This window comes from Palaemon carinicauda, chromosome 39, assembly GCF_036898095.1.
Source record: "Palaemon carinicauda isolate YSFRI2023 chromosome 39, ASM3689809v2, whole genome shotgun sequence".
Classification (NCBI taxonomy): domain Eukaryota; kingdom Metazoa; phylum Arthropoda; class Malacostraca; order Decapoda; family Palaemonidae; genus Palaemon; species Palaemon carinicauda.
In genome coordinates, this window is record NC_090763.1 from 14563303 (window position 1) to 14579542 (window position 16240).

At 37.7% G+C, this 16240-nt stretch overlaps 2 protein-coding genes across 3 annotated transcripts in view; both read left to right on the forward strand.

Annotated features, from left to right (window-relative positions):
• Positions 1 to 16240, forward strand: part of LOC137631020 (uncharacterized) — a 326574-nt gene that overhangs the window by 123475 nt on the left and 186859 nt on the right. The gene's annotated exons all lie outside the window — the stretch shown is intronic.
• LOC137631019 (testis-expressed protein 9-like) overlaps positions 10840 to 16240 on the forward strand; it is a 93346-nt gene continuing 87945 nt past the window's right edge. Inside the window, exon 1 of the mRNA XM_068362568.1 lies at positions 10840 to 10958. The gene's annotated coding sequence lies outside the window, so the exon portion shown is untranslated. The remainder of the gene's footprint in view (positions 10959 to 16240) is intronic.

The following is a 16240-nucleotide window of genomic DNA, read 5'->3' on the forward strand; positions in this document are numbered from 1 at the left end:
TAGGCTAACTGATAGCTCTAATACAATCATATTTGGATCAACACCAAAACTAGCTTTTGTTGAGGCTTGTTTATGCGTAATAAGTTTGAAATACAATAGTGTTTGGAATGTTACAAAATGTTAAGAAAATATAAATTTTACATCCTTTACCCAATACCATCCTACTACAACACCTATACTATGTATAGAAGAGCACAGTACACAAACACTTCCCAGTCACTGTTCTATTTTTAATTAGACTTTGCATACAGTATTATCCTTATTAGCTTATTATCAATCAAGTCATATAACCCATAACATACTCCTCGCATTCACATTGACTGTTCAACTTTGTACTGTATTTTGTATCAACAGTACCACCAGTATCTGCAATTAAAGACATTTGAATGACTATACCGATATGGTCTCGGTTCTATTTGGTATGACAGGTTGGTACGAACCCCTGTACAAAATCAACTTGGGAACATGGTATGCAACAACTTTTGTACAAATCGCTTTGGTACGAAACAACTTGGGTGGTGGTATGAAACGACTTTGGAATATGGTGCAAAACGACTTTGGAACATGGTACGAAACAACTTTGGAACATAGTACAAAACAACTTGGGTACAAATCGCTTTGGTACGAAACAACTAGAGTAAAAATTGCTTTGCTACGAAACAACTTGGATGGTGGTATGAAACGACTTGGGAACATGGTACGAAACAACTTTGGTACAAATTGCTTTGGTACGAAACTAGCCTAGTATGAAACAACATGCTAACCAAGTCTTCTCGAACTTCTTGGCTTATTAAAATTAGTTCCAATGAAAAGAACTATTGTTCCTCAGCACATTTGTTACACAGGCTAAGGCTAGGTTAGGTTACAGTCTTAGACATTTAGATTTCAGTTCTAAATAAATGACATTCATAGATTTTTACTTTGAAAAATATCATAGTAAATACTTATAATATCATATTTGTGTTAATGTGATCAGGTATTTTCATAAGAAAATAATGTTCCTTTAAATAGATTTTCTTCAACACATTTTTCCCGAAAAAGCTCCAATGTTTTGTTTGGAAAACAATTCACTTAAATTTCCCTTAATAATGAAACCTAACATCTGTAATAATGTTGAATAAAAACTGATTTTGAAAATATATTAGAGTTGTAGGGAAATACTAACCTAAACACCCGCTGTTCCCACTAGGTGTTCCCCATTGCCATGGGATATATTAGGGTATATCTCACTAACTATTCATTAGCCCTAAAAATAAATGTCATTTCTAAATTAAAGGAGATTTTCCTATAAAATAAACATGATTTTTATTTGAAAATATTGTTCTGATCGGAACTATAATAAAACCGAATAAATAGGCGACAAAAATATTCAAAAGGATTGATTGATTGATTTGGAGTTTTGTATCAATCAATCAATAAAAATACTACCAAGACAGTCACTGAAAATACTACCTAGACAGTCAGTGAAAATACTACCGAGACAGTCACTGAAAACACTGCCGAGACAGTCACTGAAAATACTACTGAGTCACTAGAAATACTACCGAGACAGTCACTGAAAATACTACCGAGACAGTCACTGAAAATACTACCGAGACAGTCACTAGAAATACTGCCGAGACAGTCACTGAAAATACTACCGAGACAGTCACTAGAAATACTGCCGAGACAGTCACTGAAAATACTACCGAGACAGTCACTGAAAATACTACCGAGTCACTAGAAATACTACCGAGACAGTCACTAGAAATACTAACGAGACAGTCACTAGAAATACTGCCGAGACAGTCACTCGAAATACTGCCGAGACAATCACTAGAAATACTGCCGAGACAGTCACTGAAAATACAACCGAGACAGTCACTGAAAATACTACCGGGACAGTCACTGAAAATACTACCGGGACAGTCACTGAAAATACTACCGGGACAGTCACTAGAAATACTACCGAGAGTTACTACAAATACTCCCGAGACAGTCACTAGAAATACTGCCAAGACAGTCACTAGAAATACTGCCGAGACAGTCACTAGAAATACTGCCGAGACAGTCACTAGAAATACTGCCGAGACAGTCACTAGAAATACTGCCGAGACAGTCACTAGAAATACTGCCGAGACAGTCACTGAAAATACTACCGGGACAGTCACAAGAAATACTACCGGGACAGTCACAAGAAATACTACCGGGACAGTCACTGAAAATACTACCGGGACAGTCACAAGAAATACTACCGGGACAGTCACTGAAAATACTACCGGGACAGTCACAAGAAATACTATCGGGACAGTCACTAGAAATACTACCGAGAGTTACTACAAATACTGCCGAGACAGTTACTAGAAATTCTGCCGAGACAGTCACTAGAAATATTGCCGAGACAGTCACTAGAAATAATGCCGAGACAGTCACTAGAAATAATGCTGAGACAGTCACTAGAAATACTGCCGAGACAGTCACTGAAAATACTACCGAGACAGGTACTAGATATACTGCCGAGACAGTCACTAGAAATACTGCCGAGACAGTCACTAGAAATACTGCCGAGACAGTCACTAAAAATACTACCAAGACAGTCACTGAAAATACTACAGACAGTCACTGGAAATACTGCCGAGACAGTCACTACAAATACTGCCGAGACAGTCACTCGAAATACTGCCGAGACAGTCACTGAAAATACAACCGAGACAGTCACTGAAAATACAACCGAGACAGTCACTGAAAATACTACCGGGACAGTCACTAGAAATACTGCCGGGACAGTCACTAGAAATACTACCGGGACAGTCACTAGAAATACTACCGGGACAGTCACTAGAAATACTACCGGGACAGTCACTAGAAATACTACCGGGACAGTCACTAGAAATACTACCGGGACAGTCACTAGAAATACTACCGAGTTACTACAAATACTGCTGAGACAGTTACTAGAAATTCTGCCGAGACAGTCACTAGAAATACTGCCGAGACAGTCACTAGAAATAATGCCGAGACAATCACTAGAAATACTGCCGAGACAGTCACTAAAAATACTACCGAGACAGGTACTAGAAATACTGCCGAGACAGTCACTAGAAATACTGCCAAGACAGTCACTAGAAATACTACCAAGACAGTCACTGAAAATACTACAGACAGTCACTGAAAATACTACCGAGACAGGTACTAGAAATACTGCCGAGACAGTCACTGAAAATACTACCAAGACAGTCACTGAAAATACTGCCGAGACAGTCACTGAAAACACTACCGAGACAGTCACTGAAAACACTACCGAGACAGTCACTGAAAATACTACAAAGACAGTCACTAGAAATACTGCCAAGACAGTCACTGAAAACTACCGAGTCACTGAAAATACTACAAAGACAGTCACTAGAAATACTGCCGAGACAGTCACTGAAAATACTACAGTCACTAGAAGTAAGGTATTATTGTACTATATTTCAGGGTAATGTAACCTAGGGAAAATACTACCGAGACAGTCACTGAAAATACTACCAAGACAAGTCACTAATAAAATAGCATGAGACAGGGTATGCAGTATTGATAAAAGTAAAAATAAGTAAAAAAAAAAAAAAAAACCTTCTTACCTGGCAGAGTTCTCGACGATATCCCTGATCTTGTTCATTTTAGAAGAGTCCTGGGGCACCATTTTCCACGGGGCGTCGCCGTTAGTAGCCGAAGTAGTAGTCGTCGTCCCGTTCGAGTGACACTCGCCAAGAGATTGGTTATTGTTATTATTACTGCTATTATGAATGGTCTTTGAATCGCCGATGATACCACTACCACTATTACTACTACTACTACTACCACCGCCACTGCCACCAGAGACCATCACCCCCACCACTCCGTTACTCTGACCACCACTATTCGCCAAAGACACGCCGTCCCCCCTCATAGTAACCATATCAGAAAGCTGTATGGTTCCTTCACCAACTACATCCATAACATTATGGACGATATCACGAAAAGAGGTCTTGGTAAACCACGAAAGATACGAAAGAGAGAGAGAAAGAGAGCACTTCTTAATTCAATTCCACCATCTTGCCTTCACAATCAGCTGAACCAACAATCAGCTGGCCCCTAAATGTCCCATGGTTAATGTTGTCGAGATTCGGTACACTACCGCCTCTTCTAATATCGTAATATCTTGATTTTAGATATCATTTAATGGTTTTTACAAGCAAAAATGTTGAAAACTTTTTCTTTTCGACTTTACTCCAAAATCTAAAAAGTATTCGATGATTTTACAATAAAAGTCCACGATGCCTTAAGGTTTGTCTATAATAAGGAATTTAAAGCCAGTTACAAGCAAAAATATCGAAAAATATTTTTCTTAACTTCATTCTAAAATATTTAAAACATTCGATAATTTTTCATTAAAAATCCATGATACCTTTGGGTTTGTCTATAATGAGGAAGATGACATTCCCTGTACTGCGCCCTAAAGCCGCGCCGACACCCAAAATGGAGAACACGACGTCACTCTACAGACAAAGAGATTTAAAAATGGTTGCCTACGGTTATTTTTTGCACAGTTTTATCGCAATTTTGGCCTTACTATGATCCATTTCCATTAGATATATATAATTAAGAGATGTTTTATATTATTCTGGATAATAATTAAAGCCTAATTAGATGTATTTAAAAATCTACCGAGAATATTTTTTTTCATTCAATTGCGAACATGAATTCCATTGGCGATCGATTGTGATATAAAAATATTTTCAAGATGAGAAAAATATAAATATTCATTATACATTATATAACAACCAGAACAAAAGGGGAAGAAAATACAGAACTAAATTCGGCGGTCGATCGGATCTATTTAAATATGCGACGGCTTCTTTGTCTAAAAGACTATAGGTTGAATAAGTAAATAGCATTTGAAACCCGTAAAATATCATTGGTAAATACTGTAGATCATACAACAGTTCTTTTATTGCACGAAAAACCTAAAGGAAATAGCACGTGGAATCGCGTTTGATAATCTTCGGTAGTTCATGGCATTTAAAGTAACATATATCTCAACGTTATATCGTAACTATCGCTTCTCTTAGACATTCATTATTTTCTTAGTGTTTATATTTCTTAACCTGATTATTTTCATGTGTATTCTATTTAACCCCCCCCCTCTCTCTCTCTCTCTCTCTCTCTCTCTCTCTCTCTCTCTCTCTCTCTCTCTCTCTCTCTCTCTCTCTCTCTCTCTCTCTCTCTCTCTCTCTCGATTTATTGGGTCCTTTGAATGGCCAGACATTGGCTCCCTCTCTCTGGTTACAGCTCCATTTTCCTTTGCCTACAAATAAACCGAATAGTCTGGCTTATTTTTTACACATTATACTCTGTCCCCATAGACTGAGATTACCAAACAATTGTTCTTCACTCAAAAACTCTGCTTCTTCGATGGCTACCTTCCTCTCGATAAGGGTAGAGTGACTTTAGCTATGGCAAGTAGCTCTTCTTGGAGAAGGAAACTCCAAAATCAAACCATTGTTCTCTATCCTTGGGTAGTGCCATAGCCTTTGTACCACTGCTTAAGGAAACTCTCGGGAACGCTATTCTGTCTTATTTCTCTTCCTCTTGTTTTTGTAGTTTATATATGGGAGGTAATTTCGGCTTTTCCTTTCATTTCCTTTCCTCAAATTACCTGAAATTACACACAAAAATCAAGCTACATATCAGTTTAGTGAGATCAGTGTTACTGTATGGACATGAGTCGTGGTATGACAATGAAACAATATCCAACAGATTTTGTAGATTTGAGAACAAAACCCTCAGAAGAATATTGGGAGTTAAATTACAGTACAGGATTAGAAATGAAACTATAAGAGAGATTACTCGAATGCCATATGTGGATGAGATCATATGAGAGGTAGATGGAGATGGTTTGGGCATGCTCTTCCCACTCCTCAAGAGAGATTAGTTCACACAACTTTCAACTGGGCTCCCCAAGGCACTAGAAGAGTTGGAAGATCCAGAACTACATGGCTAAGGACTATGAAGCGCGAAGTAGGAGATGACGAATGGAGAAGTATAGATTTAAAAGCTCAAGATAGAAGCGACTGGTGAAATCTAACTGAGGCCATTTGCGTCATTAGGCGTAGGAGGAGATGATGATGACGACATATGAAAGGTATATTTTGATGATGCTATTGTTCTTAAAATATTCTATTCTAATTGCCATTACTTCTCTAGTAGTTTATTTATTTCTTTGTTTCCTTTCCTCACTGAGCTATTTTTGCCTGTTGGAGCCCTTGGGCTTATGGAATCTTGCTTTTCCAACTAGGGTTATAGCTTAGCTTGTAATAATAATAATAATAATAATAATAATAATAATAATATCCTACCCATGTTAATTTTTTTACATATTAGAATATGCTCTATTTTAGTTTTCTCTCGTATCCATGTTGCTCTTTTTATGTCTCCTAGTGTTATACCTATCATTATTCTTTCCATAGCTCTTTAAGTTGTAAGCAGCTTATGTTCTAAGGCATTGATAAGGCTCCAAGTGTCTGATTATTATTATTATTATTATTATTATTATTATTATTATTATTATTATTATTATTATTATTATTATTATTATTATTATTATTATTATTATTATTATTAGCTAAGCTACAACTACAACCCAAGTTGGAAAAGCAAGATCATACAAGCCCAAGGGCTCCAACAAGGAAAATAACCCAGTGAAGAAAGGAAATAAGGAAATAAATAAAGGATATAAGTAGTAATGAACAATTAAAATAAAATATTTGTAAAACATTAACAACATTGATCAATTGATAACGGTAAGGCCATCTGATTAAATACATTTCATTTTAGAGAAAGCGTCATTTTACTTTCATAATCTCATTTTGTTTACAAAAAGCTCTCCATTCCATGCTTATCCTTAATTTAATTTAGGGCTTATGTCCTGGGGAAACACATACTGTCTGTCCTAAGTTCATCAACTGTCTGTAGAAGTTTATCCATAACCCTTATATGTTGTTTCTCTGCACTTTCATTGAACATTATCTTAATTTTACTCCTGTTCATTTTCAGTCCTACATTTCTGCTTTCTTTATTATATATATATATATATATATATATATATATATATATATATATATGTGTGTGTGTGTGTGTGTATATATATGTGTATATATATGTATATATATTTATATATATGTATATATATACATATATATATATATATATATATATATATATATATATATATATATATATATATATATATATGGGGAAAGGGTTTGTGTATCACCAATATCAGCAAAGCTGTATTGCTCAGGGCTACCAATACTAGGTTGGTTTGCTGTGAGCAATCAAATTAAAATCTCCCACCATCACCAGTCCTCAGTGGCCAACGTGGTGATGAAAACTAGCCAAACCCCATATATGAATAAGGATATATCCGAGGCCTTTGTCTTATACTAAACTTAAAAAAAAATGCATTTATTGTTGTTGCTGATGTGTGTTTATTTGTATATATACTTATATTATCCTATATTCAGTAGTTTAATGTAGTACTGAATAGGAGATGAAGTTCATGTTGCTGTTTTATACACCGACATGTGAGACTCATTGACAACTCGTTAAAACCCCATTTACATATAGTGTTATTAGGCTCTATGTTTGGATGAATCTCGTCAGTATTTCACGGATGATTAAGTCAGAGTTCTCCCTCGTTGGACGTTGGATATAGGATATCATTCCAGGATTTCAAGTCCTAACATTCACAAATGATATATTACTTTAACCAACCTGTCGGTCTTAATATTTCCTAATCACTGTTTAAAAACAATGATAAATCTTTCCATCTACTTTAATCTTACTCTCATTTAGAGTTTAAGAGGTCGCTCATGAATGACAGAGGCAAGGAACAGTGACCTTGCCCTAGTAAGCAGGCCAATGTCCTAGAGACTGACCATATATTATATGATCAGTGCTCAAGCCCCTCTCTACCCAAGCTAGGACCAGGGAGAACCAGGCAATGGCTGCAGATGACTCAGCAGATAGACCAAAAACTCCCCAAAAACCCCCAACCTTAGCTCACAAGGATGGGGAGGTTGCAGACACTAAAGAGTCTGAGTGGTACTTGAACCCCCAACTGGCAAACACAGGCAGAGACGTTACCGATCAGACCACAATAACCCTACTTAGGGTGCCGTAGACAATACAAGTTTCTCACATATCCTTTGAATAGTTCAGTTCGACCTGCGTCCTTCTACGCATCCTGCCTCATATCTGTTAGGCCTACGCGTTTTATGAAATCCCTCTGTGAATCAACAACTATTCTTCCACCATGTATTTACTCGTTAATTGCTCACTTTCGAGAATTTTCATATCCTTTCATTAGGTTTTGCATATTTTCCCTAATAGCACCATTGGACAGGCCAAGTTCGATCCGTAATTTTACCTCACTCCTTTTTACCTACATCTCATATCTTCATATCTCAACTTCTAGCATAACAATGTCTATAGAAATATTGGTTGTTCGTGACGTCATAATACATCTCTGTCTCAGACGGACTTTTGGATTAAACCAGTAGGCCTATAAAAGACTATTTACACTTTCCAATGCAGGTTGCGTTTCTTCAGTTAGCTCAGCAGATTAGAAAAAAAATCAAACTTATTTTATTTTTATTTGCATTTGTCCACCTGATGAAGAAACAGTACAAGTTGATCTCCATCAATGAATAATAATAATAATAATAATGATAATAATAATAATAATAATAATAATAATAATAATAATAATAATAATAATAATAATAATAATAATAATAATAATAATAATTTTTTTTATACTCTTAAAAAGTCTATCATTATGTTTAAACATCAATTGAATATCTATTCATAACACTTTGATAGACATTATCTTAAATATTGAACTATTAACGTGAGTAACATCACCAGACTGAAGAAGTTGCATGTGACGTCACATGTTTGAGTTTCGCAGTCATGGCAGGCCAGTGAAGGGAACTAAGCTACTCACATTCTATCGGGTGCAATCATGTTAAAACCGTATTGATAGCATATGCGAGAGATCTCTGTGACTCATGTAAGAGAGAATTAAATTGCATGACTTTTTTTGAGTCATTGGAATAGTCTACAGCAATGCTCAAGTCATAGATCATTGTCGGTATGCCCTTTTATCGATTTTTTTTCCTTTTGCCGTTTTTACTTGTAATCGTATATGAGGTCACTTCCTAAAAATACATTATGTAGCCTTAGAGTGAAATACGAGAGAGAGAGAGAGAGAGAGAGAGAGAGAGAGAGAGAGAGAGAGAGAGAGAGAGAGAGAGAGAGAGAGAGAGAGAGAGAGAGATGCAAATAAGTGTTAGATAAAAACGGCAAGATATAACAATTGTATTTTCTAATGGCAGATCAACTGTGATAAAAAAGGAGAATTGCAAAAAATATGTGTGCAAGTAATACATAAATCTGCATGACATCAAATAATGTAATTACATTATGTTAGTAAATGCATTAGTTTAATAGATTCTCGTAATATGCACTTTTTCTGTATGATATTTTGTGGGTCTAATTAACGAAATGGTATATATATATATATATATATATATATATATATATATATATATATATATATATATATATATATATATATATATATATATATATATAAATTAAGATTTATTACTTAATGTAGGCTGACTGTCATCATTGATGGAAATGAATAAAACTTCAAAACAATAGATTATTATTATTATTATTATTATTATTATTATTATTATTATTATTATTATTATTATTATTATTATTATTACAAGCCAAGCTACAACCTTAGTTAGAAAAGAAAGATGTTATAAGCCTAAGGGCCCAACATGGAAAAATAGCCCAGTGAGGAAAGGAAATAAGGAAATAAACGATATAATAAGTTATGAAAAATTAAGATAAAATATTTAAAAAAAATATTAACAACATTAAAACAGATAATTAACATATAGACTATAAAAAGATTTGTGTCCGATTTCCCCGTAGACGACTAAAATATTATTCGAAGATATATGTAAACGCGAAGATTTCTGCTCTAATAAAACTTTATGAAATAAGCTTATGTAGGCCTACTTATTGTTTGTTTGTTTTAAATTGGCCTATAATTATTTTTACTCGTTAATTTGTATTTTCAAAAAACTCAATCCAGGTAATTTTTACGCTTGAGAAAACGTGAGCTAACTGAACTAAAATGAATTATCTATATTAAGTAATATAGTAATTAAAAGTAAAATAACATATTTGTATATTTAGAGAAGACAAAAAAAACTCAAGCCAGGTAATTCTTACGATTGAAAAAGGGTTAGCTAACTGAACTAGAATACATTATCTATATTACGTAAGATAGTATTTAAAAGTAAAATAATTTTTTTGTATATTTAGAGAAGACAGAATATAACAAAACTAAAATTATGCATACTGGTTAATTTGTATTTTTAAACAACTCAATCCAGGTAATTTTTTACTATTAAAAAGGGGTGAGCTAACAAAACTAAAATAATTTATCTATATTAAGTAAGATAGTATTTGAAAGTAAAGTAAAAAAAAATTATATTTAGAGAAGACAATATATTAAAAAAAATAAAATTGTGTATATTTAGAGAAGACAATATATTAAAAAAAATAAAATTGAGGAGACGTTTCATAGGAAAACCCAAAGCAGGTCTAAATCGCATAACATAACTCTAAAGTAATTTATCTATATCAAATAAGATAGTATTTAAAAGTAAAATAAAAAAAAATTATATTTAGAGAAGACAAAAATATAATACAAAATAAAACTGAGGAGCCGTTCCATAGGAAAAGCGCAAACATAGGTCTAGGTCGCATATCTTTGTTGACAGCTTTCAAAATTTCCAAACAAACAAAAGTGTGGAGTTTTTATATTATACATTATATAACAGAAGCCATCTATTGTTGGAGTTGGAAAGGTATAATACATATATACAGTATGTATATTAAATAAGCGACTCTTCTAGTTACTTATTGTATTACTGTTGAATGGTTGTTAGTAATAACTGGACGTCTTTGTACCCTTCATGTATGGTACCTCGCCCCCATAGTTCTCAATAGGTTATTTTTTAGTTTCTGTAAACTTATCAATATTTATAGATTTATTGAATATTCTGGGTGTATTTAAGACATACGTAGAATTTTTTATTACTTGTCAAATGTATTTTATGGGGAAAATGGTTATTGTTATAAAACTACGATATTGCGAAAGTTGTTTTACGATTTATAAAATCTTATAATTTTAGTTTTAGGATTCATAAAATCTTATGATTTTAGTTTTACGATTCAAAAAATCTTATGATTTTAGTTTTACGATCTATAAAATCTTATGATTTTAGTTTTATGATTTATAAAATCTTATGATTTTAGTTTTACGATTTATAAAATCTTATGATTTTATTACAATTTATAAAATCTTATGATTTTAGTTTTACGATTTATAAAATCTTATGATTTTAGTTCTACGAGTTACAAAATATTATGATTTTATTTTTACGTTTGACAGAATTTTAGGATTTAATGCAACCTTGCTAGGAGTAAAGCCAGTAGGGAAACAACCACAGTGTTGAATCTCAGTCGTAGGGTAAGCTAAGACTATAGCTACGGCTGTTTAAGGTCTGCGGTCATGGTGTGCAGAGCCCTACATGGGTAGGTAGATAGGTAGGGATATGGTTCCTAGTTTAGGCTTGAAGCCTTAGGTTAGGTGGTGTTCTTGTGTTACCCTTTTAAAATGTTTTTTCAGCCATAACTTTTGGAATTTTAAAACGTTTGAAATTTGTAAAATATGTTTTCCCCAATTATTTATATCTGAACAGTTCAAAGTACTCATATATACAACATTAACACTAATTATTTTCTTTATTAGAAATATCGTATTATAGTAAACATTTACCCACATTTTACTTATATACTGACCCGTTTATACCCACCAACTACAGTATGAAGGCTCCTTATATTTTTTCTTATTTTCTGTATGTAAGCATACAATACACCATGACTGCAGCTACATCTCATCTCAGCACCTGCAGTTTCGTCGCCAAAGACTACGCTTTCCCCCATGCTGAGCAAAGTCCGAGGCGAGTCTCCTGTGGGTACAGTATTTACCTCTCTCGCTCGTGAGTGAGAACCCCGATAGAGACTCCGTTCCCGAGACCTTCGAGAGACCAACGGTTTTATCATCTCACTCAGTCAGAACAGGTTCTCTCTCCGAAGGAACCGCGCAGACGTTACCCTCCGGGGGTTTGTCAGGCTTCGGAGTTCATTACTCCTCATCACCATGGACGTTCTCACCCCCTTGTGGTAAGGAGATGTCTCTTCATCCCTGTCAAGGACCTTTGTGTTGCGCCTTCGGGCTCTCGTCACTTGTTAGCTTTTTGTCACTCACCAACTGCGAGGGAATCGCCAGCTACTCATCACTCGTCTTCGGCTGATCGTCGCTCATCACCTTATGACCGTCGCCTTGTTGTTCATGATCGTCACTAGTCACCTCATGACCTTCACCCCTCACAAGATCGCCAGTGGTAATCTCACTACCCACTAGCTGCACGCCACTCGCCTTCGGGCGATCGTCTTACTTCAGCTGCGGGGCAAGAGTGCATTGTGTATCCATCACTCATCACCGTGATTTTCATCCCTCGCCTCACCCCTTGCTGAGATTGCCCTGCTTCTAGAGAGTGTCACTCTTCATCTCGTGACTTGCCTTGTCTCGTCATAGCGAGATCATCATCGACAGTCTCTCCGACAGCCTAAGTGTTCTCGACACTCGCCTGCGTATTTGGACTCGATTTTGGCTCGCTGTTCTCCAGCCTTGTGGCGTTCGCCAGTCATTTATCACTCTCCGACTGCTCGTCACTCGCCAGATGCTCATCATTCTCCTGGGGGTGGGTTTCTTCTACTTCATTCTTCAGAGATTTCCCTGGTAAGGATCACAGATATCTTCCGGCTCCAATCTTCACTTCAAGCATGCACTCTGCTCTTCCAAGTGAGACCCTCCTGCTCTCTTCGTCTTACGTAGAGCGCTCTACCACTTTGGCTTCCTCAATCGCTTTAGAGTATGTGAGTGATTCTCCTCTTCTAGATGACTCAGAACTTCAATGGTGGGCCAGGTAACCTTCTTTTTCTGCGAGTGGCACTACTCCGGTAGTGCTTACCATGACAAGCAGTTGAGGGAGTTTAGCACACTCTCCCCTCTTGGAAAATAATCCAACTCTCACCTTTGATGAGAGGGGTAAAGCATAAGTGTCAACGTTGGTGATTAATACAGTACCTTACTTGCCACTGAGAACTTGTTTTTTCATAGAAGTACTGTACAGTACTATCGGTTTTCTAATGCATCCATCGACTCGCTAGTTTTCATCAACACTCTCAAACGTTCATACCTTAGGAACCTTTTCATTGGACCACGATCACAACGATTACCACTCCTACTACTACTAGTGGGCTGATGTGCTGTGTGTCTAAGGGACTAGGTTGACTCTTCTGCGCCCTGTCTCTTCCTTTTGGTACATGGTTACCTTACAAGTCGACATCTTCATTGAATGAACTAGCTTCGTTGGTTGCGCATGCACCAGCTCCTATATGCTGCCACCAGTCTGGTAGAACACAGTTGTACGCAGCGGTTGCCGCAGTAGAAGTCTTCCGACCACTTGCCTCTGCCTCCTCTGATGACTCTGAACGAATCTTGTGAACATAATCCCTTGGGATTATTTGCTCACCCTCTCTCCAGAAGGTCAAGAATCTGTTTGATTTTTTTTATGGTTCTTGGGCCTATTACATGAATCCTCTCTTCGACCCTTCTTACATGCATCAGGAGACATAACCCCATTCCACCCTTTTTTTCCGTCCTGCTGTTCCAGAAAGTTGAATGCAGCGGGATTCTTGTCAAGACAAGCTTATTCGACCAACCCTAAGTGTGAAGGACCATACCATGTTAGAAACACTGCTTCTCATCTGATCAGTGAAGACAAGCAACGTGGGATCTGGTCAGTATTTGGATGGGTGACCACCTGGGAACACCACCGTGATTGGTGTTATAGAAGTGCTACTTCTCCAGTTGTAGCTGATCTAGTGTAGACGTAGACTTCCTTGTCCCTCGTGTCACCAAGAAAATGCCCCTTGGTCATGGCTGGGAAACGGATGCTGTGGACATTATCGATGTTCTTTTCCAAGAGATAACTCTCTTTTTCTCGTCCTCGAGGAGGTTGCCCCGTGTTGGGTCCCCTCTTATGAGTATGGAGTACGCATCTATTTCTAACAAAGACAGAATTTGCAGTTCAGCTACAAGAGAAGTGTGTGGACAATTCTCTCTTTACCTATGTGTACTGAACATCCAGTCGGACGCCCGTCTCAGGCATTATGTCTTTGGACAGTACGGTATGTTTTCATCAAGGTCTCTCCAAACCTCAGCAGTTAGTTCTGCCTATAGATAGTCTCCAGTTCTGTTCTCTTCTCCTGGAATAGGTTAGTTTTTCAAACAAGCAGCTCCTAGATTCCAGAATGCCGTAATCAAGGAAGTATCTGACCGTCTAGCAGTTTCTCATGAGAAGTTTTACCCTAGTGTCAACCAAGTTTGTTAGGATCGGCTTCATTCTCAGAAGACTTCGGTTCGACGGACTGATCCAAACAGATTCGGTGGCTGACCTTCGTTACCACCGAGACTTCACCTCGAGTTTACCGAGATCAGAGGATTGAAGTAAATCTCTAGAGATACCCCGGCATCCTTATCAGAGACAGGTATCCTTGGATACGTTCATCGTCGTCATGCAGAATTTTTTTATCGCAGATCGATGTGATTCTAGGAGGTGGATGACAGGAGTCTTCCTTCTTTGAGATGAATTTTCAGCCAGCAGTGGTTATGTCTCTCAAGTCACTGTCTCACTCGTGTTCATCAAGCCTGCCTCGTATTCCTTCGAATCCAGTGTCTTCTGGGGCACGAATAGGGGCAAGAGTAGGATCCCTCCTTTTTTTTGGGTCTCTGTGAGACCTGGGCAGGAGATGTACCAGAGAAGATGGTTGACAAACGGAAATCTCTGCCGAGGAGTTAACCTCCTTGGCCCTCCCCCCCTTCAGATGCATCAAAAGAAAGGGTGGGGGCCATGCTGTACCACTTGGCCTTCGGGCTCTAGTCAGAGTCCAACCACTGGTCAACAATCTTACTGCTTATGGGGAGAATTGCAGACTATGGCAGCAGATGTTGGTCGTGTCTTTCCTATCTGCGAAAATTACTTCCTTCACCTGTTGATCTCCCATTCGGAGGATTCTTCCAGTGAAGAGAGAGATTCACCCACTTCCCTGCTGAAGGAGTAGTCACTCCAGCCACTGTGCAGTAATCTTTAATCTTTCTGCTTGCTGGAAGGATTGCCGACAGCTTTTCCTGTCTGCAAGAGAATCTTCTTTTTCCTGTTTGGTTTCCCCTCCTGGGTATTCCTCTGGCGGGAATTGGATTCGGCCATTCCCTGCCATTACCCATAACCCGCCCTTGATCATCAGGAGCAGGCCATCAGACTCGTCTTGCCCAGAAGACTCGTCTCGCCAGCAAGACTCATCTTGCCCAGGAGACCCGTTTATCCCAGTAGACTTATCTGCGACTTCCGACGAAGATCCCGAGTGACCTCCCTAAGCGACTCTAAACGGCCACATGTGAGCATCTTTCACAAAGCAGTATCTTCGTTGCGACTTCATTCCTAGGACTATCCAGGTCCTCCTCTCTGGGAGAGCCTTTTCCGCAACAGGTAGCAAAGAGGATGTCTGGATACCTGCGTAGATCTTCGGCTTCGGTCGTCCAAAATGAGTGGACTGTAGTAGGTATCATGGAAGGGGTATCCCTCCCCTTGATGCCACTATGCCAGCATTAGAGGAGTTCCTCGTATACCTTCCGTAGGAAAGGATCTCTCGGTTTCGGCAATGAAAGGCCACCACTATTCCTTGAGCCTAGCCTTTAGACTGAAAGGATTTAACCTTTCCTCCCTGTCAACAATGTCCCTCCTCATGCGGAGTTTCAAGCCTACAAACCTCTTAGTCGGAAAGGAGACCTTGATCCAGGACTCCATGCAGCAGATGTTCACCTGACCTTGATCCAGGACTCCAAGCAGCAGATGTTCACCTGACCTCGTTGACAGGTCTCCCACTCGTGTTGACTTTGGCCAAGAGAGTTGGCGAACCCCATGGATCGCCTTTAATGTCTCTCATTCATGGTGATGGG